The sequence below is a fragment of the Peromyscus californicus genome, unplaced genomic scaffold (genome assembly GCF_007827085.1).
Source record: "Peromyscus californicus insignis strain IS unplaced genomic scaffold, ASM782708v3 Scaffold_19__1_contigs__length_69161282, whole genome shotgun sequence".
Lineage (NCBI taxonomy): Eukaryota > Metazoa > Chordata > Mammalia > Rodentia > Cricetidae > Peromyscus > Peromyscus californicus.
Genome location: NW_026294491.1, coordinates 8,521,199 through 8,534,760, shown reverse-complemented (window position 1 = coordinate 8,534,760; position 13,562 = coordinate 8,521,199).

Here is a 13,562-nt window from a genome sequence, read left to right as displayed (position 1 = left end):
ATGGGACTAGCCTGAGGCCAAGGCACCCCAAATTAGAATCCCCAAGGAGCTGCTAGACCTGACACCCAAGCTGTACCTCACACAGTCCGTCTGACCCTGAGCAGGACCCAGCTGATGGTGTCTGTTGAGAGCCACGGGAGGGTTTCCCAGAAAGAGAAAGATGAATGGGCAAGGTGAGTTCTAAATGGGAGAGGACAGAATCAAAGTCTTCGGCCTAGAACTCCTGTCAGGCCACACAGCGGTCCTTTACGCAACACAGCTAATCCCTCAGGTTCTGGAAACCACAAAGTCAAGGTGATAGCTGACGTGCTCTTCTGGGGGCCCTGGGAGAAAGTCTTTCCTGTCCCTTCCAGATTATGGTAGCCCTGGGTACCCCTTAGCTGGAGCTATATTGTGTACCCTCTCCTCCTCCTCCCTGTAACGGCGGCCCGCCGTGGCTGTCAGCTCTTCCTGCCTCTCTCTTATGAGGACGCAAAGGATGGCCTCTAGGCCCATCTGGCTAACCCAGGGTAAGGGCCTCTTCCAAAGAGTCTTCTTTTGGTCACATCTGCCACCATGAGAAAAGGAAACACTCCGAGATATCCTAAATTTAATTTAAGCGCCCGAAGGATGAGGGGGGAGGGGAGGGGAGGAAACCGGTAGGCTAACAGCTGTAGGCTCACTCAACAAAGACTGTTTATGTTGAAACCTTGACTTAAAAAATCCCATCACTCAGGGCCGCGGTGCCCCAACCCTGTTTACATAGAAACTTCATGATTGTTAACTCCAGCTGGCCCGGAAGCCACAGACCCAGCCTCCCACCCCAAAACTCTGTGGATGCCACCTCTTACCCATGGCTAGCATGGGCTCTGAGGGATCTGATGACATTCTCCAACTGCCACCAAGCTTCCAGACACTTGTCCCAGCTCCTCTTTCTCTTCTGGCTAGCAACTAGACCACTTTTTCTTCCCTAGATCCCTGCCCCTCAAGAGTCAAGGTGGTGGCCTGCTATGCTTTCTCTGAAGGCTTTTAGAGAAAGCCTGTCCTGTTTCTTCTGGCCGTTAAATGCCAATTTGTTGTTTTGCCATATAAAGTAATATACGCAGGTTCTTATGTTGGGTCGTGGGTAGATCTTATGTAGCCCCCACAGTTCCACTATGTGGTGGTATTGTGTCCCCCAATATATTGTGCATCCAATAAACTTATCTGGGGTCAGAGAACAGAACAGCCGCGAGATAGACATAGAGGCCAGAAAATGGGGGCACACACGCCTTTAATCCTAGCATTCTGGAGGCGAAGACATCTTTAGGGGATCCTGAAAAGAAAAATTTTGGGTTAATTGTCAAGTCCTGGGGGAGGTAGCTGTATCATTTGTTGTCCAGTCTCTGCATAATGGGAAAATGTAGGGCTTGTCTCAAGTCCTTGCTCGAGTTGCCTGTGAATCTGGATTATCTTAGTTAGCCATCAGGACATTGAAATTGTCCTGAGCAGTTTGTAGTCCAAAGCCGGTCTTTCCGTGGTGTTAATCAGCTTAGTGGCTTTACCATAGTCCATGTGGAATCATCTTTGTGGGGTCCTGTCATCCATTTGAAGATTTCAAAGTTGCTGTTAGTTGTGGTCGTGGTTCCCTGCAGATTTTTTTTTCTTTTCTTTTCTTTTTTTCTTTTTCTTTTTCTTTGTGTGTGTGTGTGTGTGTGTGTGTGTGTGTGTGTCTGTGTGTGTGTGTGTGTGTGTGCCTCCTCTGAGGTTTGGAGTAATCATAGTTATCTCGGAACCATGAACGTTACGTTCTTCCCTAGAAGAGAAAATCTTCACAGCAATTTCTCCCCACCATTTGTCTTGCCAAACTTTTCCAAACTGACCTTTCCCGATGCTTTCTTGTAACACCATGGTCCTGGCAATTATTCTCTGAACAAGCAGCGGTAAATCTTTCATTCCCAATAACAGCATCTCTGCCACCATCAACACGATGAGAAGCAGCCAGCAATGTGGAGCAGCAGCTGCCACCTCCATGGTCTCACTGCCACCGTTTGTGGCTCAGTCCAGTCTCAGCCGCAGCTTTTCCTCAGCAAACCTCCCAGGCTGGTCTCGAACTCAGGGTCCTCCTGCCTCTGGTTCCTTCAGCAAATCCTACGAGCATGCAACACCACAAATGGCCGCATGCAGCTCAGACCTGAGCTGGGGCCCGCAAGGCCACAGGCAAGTAGCTTTTTAGTGAATTTGTACCCGACAAGTTGGGTGCCAGATGTAACACGAATCTTAAAAGGTCTTATTAATAAAAACAAACCTGAGCCAAGTATTGGGGTGAACGATGCAAGATAAGAGAGACAGAACCCATCACAGCTAACCTCGCCTCACCAACTCCTCAGCTGATCTCATTTCCTCAAACTGGAAACCTCTGAGTCCTCATCCAGAATGAATCTCAACTGAACTGCTGTTGAAAGCCTAAAAGCTTAAAGAGGCAAAAGCTTCTAGTTTCTGGTGCTCATGCCTTATATACCTGTCTGCTTCCTACCATCACTTCCTGGGATTAAAGGCGTGTGTCACCACCCCTGGCTGTTTTCAGTGTGGCTTTGAACTCACAGAGATCCGGATGGATCTCTGCCTCAAGAATGCTAGGATTAGAGGTGTGTGTGCCACCATTTTCTGGCTTCTATGTCTATCTAGTGGCTGTTCTGTTCTCTGACCCCAGATAAGTTTATTAGGGTGCACAATATATTGGGGAACACAATATCACCGCACCACTATAATGCCTAATAGTCTCTGAGGGTGAACACACAGTCCATTGTGCTAGGGAAGAGTCTTGCTGGAGGGGGAGGAAACATTGGCCAGCTGTTGGAGCAGCCTTAATCTTAGCTTGGAAGTCTAGATGACCTGGGAGGAGCCGGTAGGTAAATGAAGAGCTGAGGAGGTGGGCAAGGACATACCCTCACCAAGGACTGAGGTCATGCACAGCCTTGGTCTTATCCACTATGACTGGAGGGGACACACATCTGATGCCTTTTGATCCGATTCCAACAGCCACAGCCACCATGAAGTGATGTAGTTAATGAATTTCATTCCACTCTTTTGAATAACACAATTTGGTTCTGCTGTAGTTTTACCATCTAAAAGTTGGCTTGTTGGCCATCAGCATTGTGTGAAATTCCTGAAATCCTGTGTTGATTGGTGGGTTTGGGTTTTGTTTGTTTGTTTGTCATCTTTTCTTTCAGAGATTCAAAAAATGGGTGCGTCCCTTCCAAGAGGCTCCCCTTCCAGACCGCTTTACTCAGAGCTCAGGGCAGGCACCAGAGGACCTCAAACACACTGAGAGGATGACTGTGAGGCTGCTGCACACCACCGCCATGTGTTCTGCCGGTGAGAGGCCTGGGAGCCTCTCCAGCTCCTGAGCCCCAAGTATTTTCACCCAAAGAAGTGTGCCGTGCCAAGATGTGCAGGAGCTCCAGAACTGAACATTTACCAGGAAAGACGGGGAAAGCCACGCTCCACTCACTCATCGACGGATGGTTGATCCCGAAGAGAGAACGTGGCTCAGGCATGGGGTTCAGGAGGCAAAGCTCCCATCGCCATGGCAGTCTCCACGGTCATAACACCAGCCCAGAACCTCATCGCCTCCTGCCTTCAGATTGCTTCACTGTTAAGTGACATTAGACCTTGGACTTTGGAAGTGGCTCTGTAAACATGACCTTGTTTTACCTGGTGACAGCACTAACCAAGCCCATGGGGCAGACTGGGCAAACCACTCCTCCCCACCCCTGCTGGGAACACCATGATGGGGAGTCAAAGCCGAAGAGGAAGTAGAACTGCTCCTGGCTCCTGCTTGACTGAGACGGTCTCCTAGCGGCTGGAGAGGGCTTCCAGGATGGGGACCCTGGCGGTGGTTGCTGACCAGACACCTCTGCTGCTGACACCCAGACTGGCAAGACGGGACAGCATTGCTGAGAGTGTCGGCATGTGTATGTGTGGTACTTGATGTCTCAGCTGGCCAGAGCCCCTCTGCTTCATCCATACCTCAGGGTCCAGCATTCCCTTCCTCCCCCTCAGAGTCCAGAACCTTCTTTATTGCTGCTGATCTGAGGGGCCAGAGGACCAACCTGGTGTTGATATTCAGGGACAGTTGGCTCCTTACTGTGTCCTGGAGACTCTCCTCATGGCCCAAGTGAGTGGCTGTCCCTATGTAGTCACGAGGAGCAACTTGGGAAAGGGGAGCATGAGACAGGTCCACGTGCCTAACCCTCAACCCACCACTCCCTAGAAGGGAGAGTCTTCACAAAGGACCTTCTCTTCATAAGGAAACAGCTGCTAGTGTGTCCCTACCCCCATCTCCTTGGATTGCCCATTGGACCCTCTTCTCCTGCAGGGTGGGTGGGGCCAACCTGTGGGTGGGGCCAATCCCCTAGGCTCACATGGTCCTGGCTCCTGTATGGATGAATCCATCAGCCTGAAGCCAGGGAGCACGAGGACCCACGACTGATTATCGCCGACACCTAAAGTTCTTCATGAACCTCCAAAGCCACCTCCCACCCTATAGCAACCCTTCAAGTGGCACTGTTGCTCCCAAGGCCTGTGCCTGGTGACCTCAGAGACCAGAGACTCTGAGCCTCCATCACTAGACAGGCTCCCGTGGACAAACATGCCCTCTGCACTGACCACAACCTGTCCAAATGGCTTCTACCTGTGTAGTCGGAGGCCTGTGAAATGACTGTCTGCTCTGAAGTCATGAAAGGAAGACGCCCCAGGGAGATGAGAATGTGCTGCGAAAACCCTCTGCCTGCCATTCTTTTGGTCCTTTCCTTTCCATTTCCAAAAGGGGGAAGGAGGTGGGATCATGGTGGGGGGTGGAGAAAGAGGAGGCAGGGATGGGAACAGCTGCTGGCCCTTGCTATTGCCTCACAGACAGCCCTTAACAGGAAATCCACCTGCAGTGATCTGAACTCATTTGGGAGAAGGAGGTGAAGATGGCTGGTGTTGAGTTTTCTTCCAGGTTGGAAGCATGGGTAGTACAGAGACAAAGCTGTCACACACACACACACACACACACACACATGTGCGCACATGTGTGAAAAGTGAAGCTGTCACATAATGAACTACCTGGTCTGGTTTGAGCCTTGAAGGTCATCTAGAACCTGAGTGTTGAAGGCTTGCTCCCAGTCACATGGCACTATCTGGAGGCGGCAGGACCTGTAGAGGGTAGGGCCTAGTGGGAGAAAGTTAGGTCCTTAGGGGCACGTCTTTGGGGAGGACTGTAAGACCCTGGTCTGTCTGTCTCTCTCACCTAATAAGGTAAGCAGCTTCCTTTACCAGGCACTCTACCCACGACATGTCACCAGGACTAATCATTCACGGACTGACCCCTCCACAAGGTAAGCCAGAGTGAACCTTTCCCATTTGTAAGTTATCCCAGGAAACTGTTATGGCAACGGAAATACAACAGAGCCCTCGCTAGCCTCTCTGGGAGCCCATTCATCCACAGAGGCAGAACTATCTGCCTGCTCCAAGTGGACATTCATCAGTCAGGCAGCCTGGCAAGTGTCTCATGGATTTTCCACTTCATGCTTGCAATGACAGATACCTACTGAGTACCTACTATGTGTCACACTCTAGCTTACATGCTAGGGCCGCTGCCTAGATCAAAGCACAGCCCTGTGCCTGCAGCCACGCTTTGCCTTCTACCACAGCCTGCACAAGGCAGAGCTAAGATCCATTTCCAGTGAACTTGATGACCGCACCACAAAAAGATCACAGCCCTTGGGTCCAGAGACGTTGTACGTGAAGCAGCTGGAAATGTTTGCAACCTGCGTCCAGCATTCTTGGGTCACCGAAGGGAATCATCTATCATCCACCAGAACTGTCCAGGCAGGGCCTGAGACTGAAGAGAGTGAGTGTAGGAGCCAGTGCATGTTTCAGAGCCTCGTTTGTAGAACGGGATGACAACCAGCCTTATTCGTTGCTTTGTGGGGAGCACAGTAAGTGAACCCCTTTACAAGGTAGGAAAAGGGCCCTGCCTCTCCGTTCTCTTTGTTCTTTCAGAGAACAAAGCAGAGGAGAAGGGCCAGCCGAAGCATTCACACCCAGGGACCAAAGCCTCTCCCTGCAGCCCCCACACTGACGTCAGTGAAGTCTCCTGGACCAGAACTGGCTGGGGGAAAGCAGAGAAGGCCAGCCCAGGAGCGCAGCTCCGGCAGTGTGAGTGTGGATCAAGGAAGAGGAGAAAGTGTAAAAAGGGCTCAGCTAGGTGTCCCCAACCAGGAAGCATCAGTGGGCAAGGTCACCTGCCCAGGGAGGAAGCTCTGAGCTTCGTGTGCCTCCTGTGACATGGTCCTTGCAGTTGGGTGCGACTGTGGCTCCCATTTCTCCAGAGAGAGTTCTCATTATTCCCGGAAGCCAGCGCTGATTGATAGGATACTGAATGGCTGTGGCTGGAAGGCACTGAAGCTCACATTTCCACCGATCCATGAGCACACAACTTGGTTTGATATGTGTTCCTGTCTGAAGACACCTTGTTAACCTACGTGGCTGGGTCATTAGCGTAGAGCCTGCTCACAGCGGCAGCACCTGAACGCACACCACCAGAAACCAGCACCTCCGATAGTTTTCTCCGAGTCACGTGCTCATGCATGCTCAGGGCACCGGAAAGCTACGGCATCCTGCCAGTGGCCCCTGAAATGCCAAATCACCACCAGAAAGCCCAGAAATGCTAACCACATGGCCCTAAATAGACTGGGGAAATATTTACACCATGAGGAAGCGGGAATGCAGAGGGCAGTCTTGTTTGGCCTCAGTTGGGAATGAGTGTCAAACGTCATCTTTGAACTCAAACTTGTCACCCCTTGGCACCTGAAGCTGCGTGAGCACTGATTTCGACTTTAGCAAGTGGCAGATTCACGAACACCTGTGATGAGGACAGCACAAGAATGGCATTCTGGTGGCCTGGAACCACCACCCTAACTGGTCTCCCTGCTCTTGGCCTTGGTAGGAAAGAGGAGGTGGGGAGACCCTGAAAGTTACACAAGCAGCCGAGACACAGAGGTCCCCTTCACCTCACTCCCTCCTTGCACAAGAAGGGGGCATCAGGGAGAAGGAATACCCTCACTGTCGACACTTGTCACTCTTTACACCTCTGCTTAGCTGGGACATGCCCGCAGCTGGTACCCACCCACCCCCACCCCGCCCTGTTCACGGGTCATTGGGGCTAGGCTAAGTTTCTCCCACAACATAGTCCAGCCACTGCGGTCCCTGAACCCCAGGAGGGCAGGGTGGGGGCTCTGGTGTTGGTCCAGGTCTATTGCTTGTTCCCTTTCAATGGCCGTCAACATCACAAAGGCCTTCTGGAAATTGGGCAATATGTTCTTGGCACCCTCGCAGACCCAGATCTCGCCTCTTCACACCAGGGTCCAGCTTAGGCTGCTTCCTTGTGAGAAAGTGAGAGGGGAAGAGGGAAGGCCCCGTCGCTGCCTTGAACTTAACCAAAGTATAGACACTGACCCACCATAGCCCCAGCGTGGCCAGAGGAGGGTCCGCATCTCGCCGTGGTTCTGTGAGCCCCTGTACTTCTCTGGCCACATGTGAGGGGAGTCAGAAGGAGGGTCAGACTCTCAGGAGTCCTAGGGATGCATGCCAAAGAAACCACAGAGAGAATGGAAGGAAGGTGGTCAGCAGGAAGAAGGGGGGCTATTTAAGTGACCAGTGGCAGCTCAGCTCCATAACCTCTGGGAAGGTCTGAGTGAAGCCAGCAAAGTGGATGTCCCCAGAACGGTGACAGGTACAAAACAAGAGTGAAGAACAAAAATGTCAGCTCAGCCCTCAGAGGCGCCACAAAGGCCACCAGGGGGATGGACTGTGCTAGGTGGTGTCGGTCTTTAAATAAAGTGGCCGAAGAAAGCCTTTTATGGTCACAGTTGGACTCATGGCTTGGGGTAGCTCTTGTTCTTAATCAGGCAACCTCGGGCATCCTCACTGGCCCTGGAGTCCACACCCTCCCAGCGGAGTTAATTATAACCCATTGAGTAATCCCGAGGGTCGGCATCAAAGTCCTGCAGCTGTCAAGTGGAACTCACTGCTAACTGGCCTCCAAACACCCTCAGATTCGCCTGACACCACCATCCCCATTCCACAGTCGGGGAGGAGCTGCTTCAGGCCCTGGCAGATTCCAGACCAGGGTGTCCAACCGTATGGGGCTCATTCCAGCAGGGGCCCTTAAGGGGAGCTGGGGTGGCCGGCTCTGCAGGAAGGCCAAGGATGAAGCATTAGAAGGCGATTCTGAGAACCTGAGCTTTCCGTACCCAACTGAGACAGGGCGCCAAGGGAAAGCCAAGTGGCTACTAACTTGGGGTTAACTACAGGCAGACAAAAGCAGTTTCCAGGGAAGTCCAACACCAAGAGAGTAACTATAGGAAAAAAAAAAGTGAGAAACTGCCCTTTTCCATCCTGTGAGTTCAAGTGGCGGGGTGCCAGGGCGACGCAAGGGCTTCCTGAAGGATCAAGGTGACGTTTTTGAGCCACAGCCCTCAAGCTCACCCAAACCAAACCATGACCTGTGGTGCTGAGCCTAGAAGCCGACTCCTGCACCCTGCCCTGACTCCAGTACTGGGCCTCTGTAGTGGAGTGTAGGCCTCAATGGGCCCCAGACATGTGTGCCCAGCACCTGCTCCCTGCCTGGTGTTCACAACCCATACTCATTCTGTGCCAATGCCCTTAGTGGGGCCAGGGTACAGAAGCCCAGGGCACAGGTTGTGGCCCTCGGGGACCCATGACCTGAGCCTCAGTGTCACCTCCATCTCCTCAGATCCACCCTGGGAACCCTCTCTTACTTCCTAGGTACACCGTGAATCCAGAGTGCTTAGGGCTGTGAGGGTCTGAGAGACCGGAGAAGAGGGGAAAGGGTCTGAGCCATGGCATCTCCAACTCGGACAATGCTTGTCCAGTAGCCACCATGCCAACCTTCCTACCCTGGTGGCCTTGCGACAGGAAAACCAAGTGAGACGTCAGGACACTTACTGTGGTGATGTGATCTGCAAGTTTGTGTTCTCCAAAACATATATGTTGATGCCTAACCTGCAAGGAGCTAGGGCTAGGATTGGGAGCTGACATGGTCACAAGGGAGAGCCCCTGGAAAGCAGGTGGAGCCTATGAAAGTTAATACTGATTGTCAACTTAATGGGATTTAGTGTTGCCATGGAAACAACCTCCGGATGTGTCTGTGAGGGAGTTTTTAGACTTGGTTAGCTGAAGTAGAAAGACCTATTCTAAGGGTAGGTGGCACCATCCCATGGGCTGAGGTCCCTGGCTGAGTAAAAAAGAGTGAGCCAAGAGCGAGCTGAGCACCAACATCCGTCTCTGCTTCCCTGACTGGCGAGCTACCTCACAGTCTTTTGTTTGTTTTGTTTTTATTTTTCGAGACAGGGTTTCCCTGTGTCACCCTGGCTGCCCTAGAACTCACTCTGTAGACCAGGCTGGCCTCGAACTCACAGAGATTCACCTGCCTCTGTCTTCTGAGTGCTGGGATTAAAGGCAGGCGCCGCCACCCCCCAGCCCTGCCTCACAGTCTTGCTGCTGTGACTTCTCTTACCATGACAGACTGTGTCCCCTCGAACTGTGAGGCAAAATCAACCCTCCCGTACTTAAGTCACTTCTCATCTGTTATTCTGTTCACAGTGGTGAGAAACATAACGAACGCGGAGCCCTTAAAGAAGGGACCCCAGAGACGTCCCCTTTCCCTCCACTGTATCAGCACTCAACAAGGAAGCATTGTCTATGCAGCAGGAAGTGGTTCCCACTGGACACGGAACTTCCGGGCACCCTGATGTTGGAAGTCAGCCTTCAGAACTGCGAGAGACAAAGTTTTCATACACTGCCTACTTGTAGCATTTTGCTGTGGCAGCCCAAATAGACACACAGTAGCAGGGAGAGTCCTTCCATTTTAAGGGACAGTAGTTGCCTCTCCGGCACAATTTCTCTGTCACTACGCAGACCCAGACAGAACCTGCAAGAGCACCAGGGGCAGAGAGATGCTCTCCCAGGCTCTATTCCTGGGGCTCAGCTGCTGCTGACTCATGCCTGTACCGCAACCTGTCAACGTGGGACGTGACTCAGCCAGTGTCACTCGGCCCAACTCATGTTACCTGCCCAGAGACCAGCTGGGTGTCCCTTCACCCAGGACACCCCCACCCTGCTCCCTTAGTCTTCACTCAGATGCTTAGCAGGGCCTCCTCCTCATCCACCCCCTCCAGCCAGGCAGCCTTTGTCTCCCCAGCTGCCCACCCTGCTGCGGATGAAGCTATCTCAGGAACCAGCAGGCCCAGTGTGGGACCTGGGCCAACGTCCAGGTCCCACAGGCATGGCAGGCCCAAACAGGCTTGCTGCACCCTCAGGCGGGCAGGAAAATAGCAACATCGCCACCTAGAGGATATAGCCCCCTGGCCAGCCCTATCAGAAGAAGGGGATTTCTGCATGGCCTCAGGTGCACCCCCAACCCAACCTTGGGGGCTCTTGGCAGCTCTTCCTCTGGGCCTCACCCCTTTATCTTCAGATAACTAGATGCTGGCACTGGCCCATGGTGATATGTCTTACGGTGAAAAGTTGAATGTGACCCTAAGCTTAGCGTCTGTGCTCAGGCTGCGGGGGAAGGGGTGGTGGGGCAGGACAGCAATGCCTATTCTTGAATATTCTTAAACTCAAGGGGTTTTCTTGCAACTCACAGAGACCCACCGATTCCTCTACTCTCTGTCTGTGTTCCTTCCAGACCAATGATGGTACCCATGAGCAGAGCAGCAGGGGTGGGTTCCTAAAACCACCTTGACCAGGCGTGTCTCCTGTGACTGATGGACAGGAGACATTGGTAGACCAGGAGCAAGAGGCAGAGAGCAAGAGCCACACACAGCCGTATGGTGCTGTGGAGGCAGAAGCCTGGGGCTGAAGCAAAGGCCTCCATTTTTTCCCTTCCCTCCCGAGGGCCCGGGGACTGTTGTGACACCCTCAGACCCTGAAGCAGCCTCTTCAAGCCTGTCTTGGTTTCCAGTGAGCTTGCTTGCAGCTCTGCTGGTTGCCTAGAAATCTAGAGCTGGCTGCTTGTGCCACAGTGCTTAGTCCCCTGATGGAGGCATCTGGGGAAGCAGTGGGAGGCATTCCCTTCCACATCCAACTGACACCTCAGTCCCTGTAGCAGCTGTTCTTGTCATAGGAAACTCGATGTGGCCAGAAACTTCCCCCATTGCCCAGGTTGGGAGGACACACTCCCATTCTCATGGTCTCTCGGAGGGTCATGTGCTTTCTGCTGATTCAGGACACCCCTCGGACAGGGAGTCCCCTGGGAACACCTCCACTGGGGCTCCAGGTGGGACAGCAGCTTGCAGAGTAGCCGGTAAAGCAACTCCAGGACTCATTCATTCACTTCCTGCCAGGAAGTCCCACCAGCCATAGCTTTTCTGCAGTCTGGTCCCCGAGGATGAGGCTCTGGGCTTTGCTGGCACTTCCGGTCAGCCTTTCCAACTGTCATACCTCCTGGGGATGTGGGACTCAGCTCATTCTTCCGATGCCCCCTCAACTCTTCTGCGGGGATGAGCCTCCATGGAAGGACCTATCAAGTGTATCTTTCCTTCTTACACAGGCATGTCCCCAGCCTTGGCAAGACCCCGGGAGAAAGCTGTCAATCTGCTTGGAGGGACTGCTAACCTTTCAACACCCTCTAGTCACATCCCATCTCCCAGACCTGCAGCACTCCCAAAGATCCTGTGCCACAGGGGGGGTGTTGGGGGGGGGCTCAGATCCTGCATGGAATCAGTTGTAGAGCCCCCGGGCTCCATGTCCTTACCTATGCTCCTCCCCTCTCCTTGGCAGAACGAGCTAACAGAAACACTGGCCCATGGGGGTTGGGCAACTGGTACAGTAGAGATTGAAGAAAAGCTGGCCTGCTTCCACCATGGGAAGAGCGGCGGGCATGCACATGGCAGATTGGTGGGTGGGGGCAGCGGGCATTTGCTGAGTAGCTGCTGTGGGACGAGGGAACACTCTGGCAAGGGCAAGGCTAAAGGAAGGTGCTATCACTCAAATGTATTTGGCCTTGGCTCCCCGAGAATTGGAGCCCAGTGAGTCCAGGAGAGGCCAGGCTAAGCTGGCTGGACAGTGTCAGACTCAGAACCCTCTTACTCCTTCCCAGGTTCCTCACTTGCCCTTCAAACAAAGACCTGCACCCAGAGAGAAGGAAACCACATTTGCAGCAGAGAGAGACTCATGAAACAGATTGACACTGGAAGGTGAGGTCACAGCAAGAACACTCCCCGAGGCCAACACTGATTTTCTTAACAGACACTGGGTCGCATTAGGAACCTTGTCACATTGACACTTTCCCTACCCTTGGTCTCTAGACAGCTTGATTCTGAGGCCAATGTCAGTATACCTGTCCCATATGCTCAGACCTTCCGCAAGGGACAAAGATGGAAGAACCAGAACCCTCAAGCCCTCATAGAGCCCAGAAACTGAGTTCTCCTAACAGCACCAAAGCTCCTAGAAAGAGATCTAAAAGCTTAGAAGAGACAAAGAAGACAGGTGACGGGAGACTTTATGGGGGATGGGAAACAGATTTGGTACTCATCAAAGCGTCTGACAAATGAAATGTGAAACAGATCTGAAGAAAATATTTCTGGAGATTTAAAAATCTGCCTTAGGTTGGGATTGGGAAGGGAACTCAGGCAAGGCTAATGAAGACCACACAGGGTGTGTGCTGTGACAGAGCCCCCAGGGAAGTCACCTAAGCACAACCCCCTGAGACCCAGACTCCTTCCATCTTGTTGCTCGGCCATCTTCACAGTGCCGCTTTCACCTTGAGACCCAAAACAACTGCTTCACATGCTTCCCTCACGTCCCCTTACTTTTACTTTCCTGCTCCAGAATTTGAAGTCTGCCCTTCTTTTAACATACCATGGGTGAGGTGTGATGGGTGGAGTCCTTAGCCTGCTCCTCCTCCCCACCACAGAGAAGGTCACCCTTTGGGCCAAAGCCCCGCCCCAAATTCTGCCTGTCTCTGCTTATGGCCACACTCAGTTGCGTGGCTGGTTCATGGCCTCTCTTTGTTGCTTTTATTGGAGCCAAATGGTTGTGGCATCTCTGACGGGAAGGCTCTAAGAGGATGAGAGAAGCAAAAAGAGCCACTTCCCCAGGGAAGGAAGGGTTAACCCACTTGGTGCATGGCCGGCCCTTGGGACCCTCTGAGCATGGCATGACACTGAGTGACCATGAGCCAGGCTGAGCTAGGCTGCTCATGAATGCCTAAAATCACTGTGTTGCCCGCCAGGAATTAGTTTCTCTCCTTTTAATTGATCAATCATTGAGTGACAATTGGCTTCTGCCCTCTGTGCCTCCATAACAAGATGATTAAATCCGAACTCAAAGTGCAGAAGCCTGATGTGTTCCCCGGCCCTGGAAAAAAAAAACACTTCTGGGGTGTGCCAATCTTATAGAGCCCCACCCATTCCTATCCCAGACCCAGACCCAGGCTCCCTAAGTGGGACGCCACTGAAGGCTGCAGGGTTGGATGGCAGCATCTGGCTCTGCTTGACCCTGGGGACCTCATCCTCAAACCCTTGCTG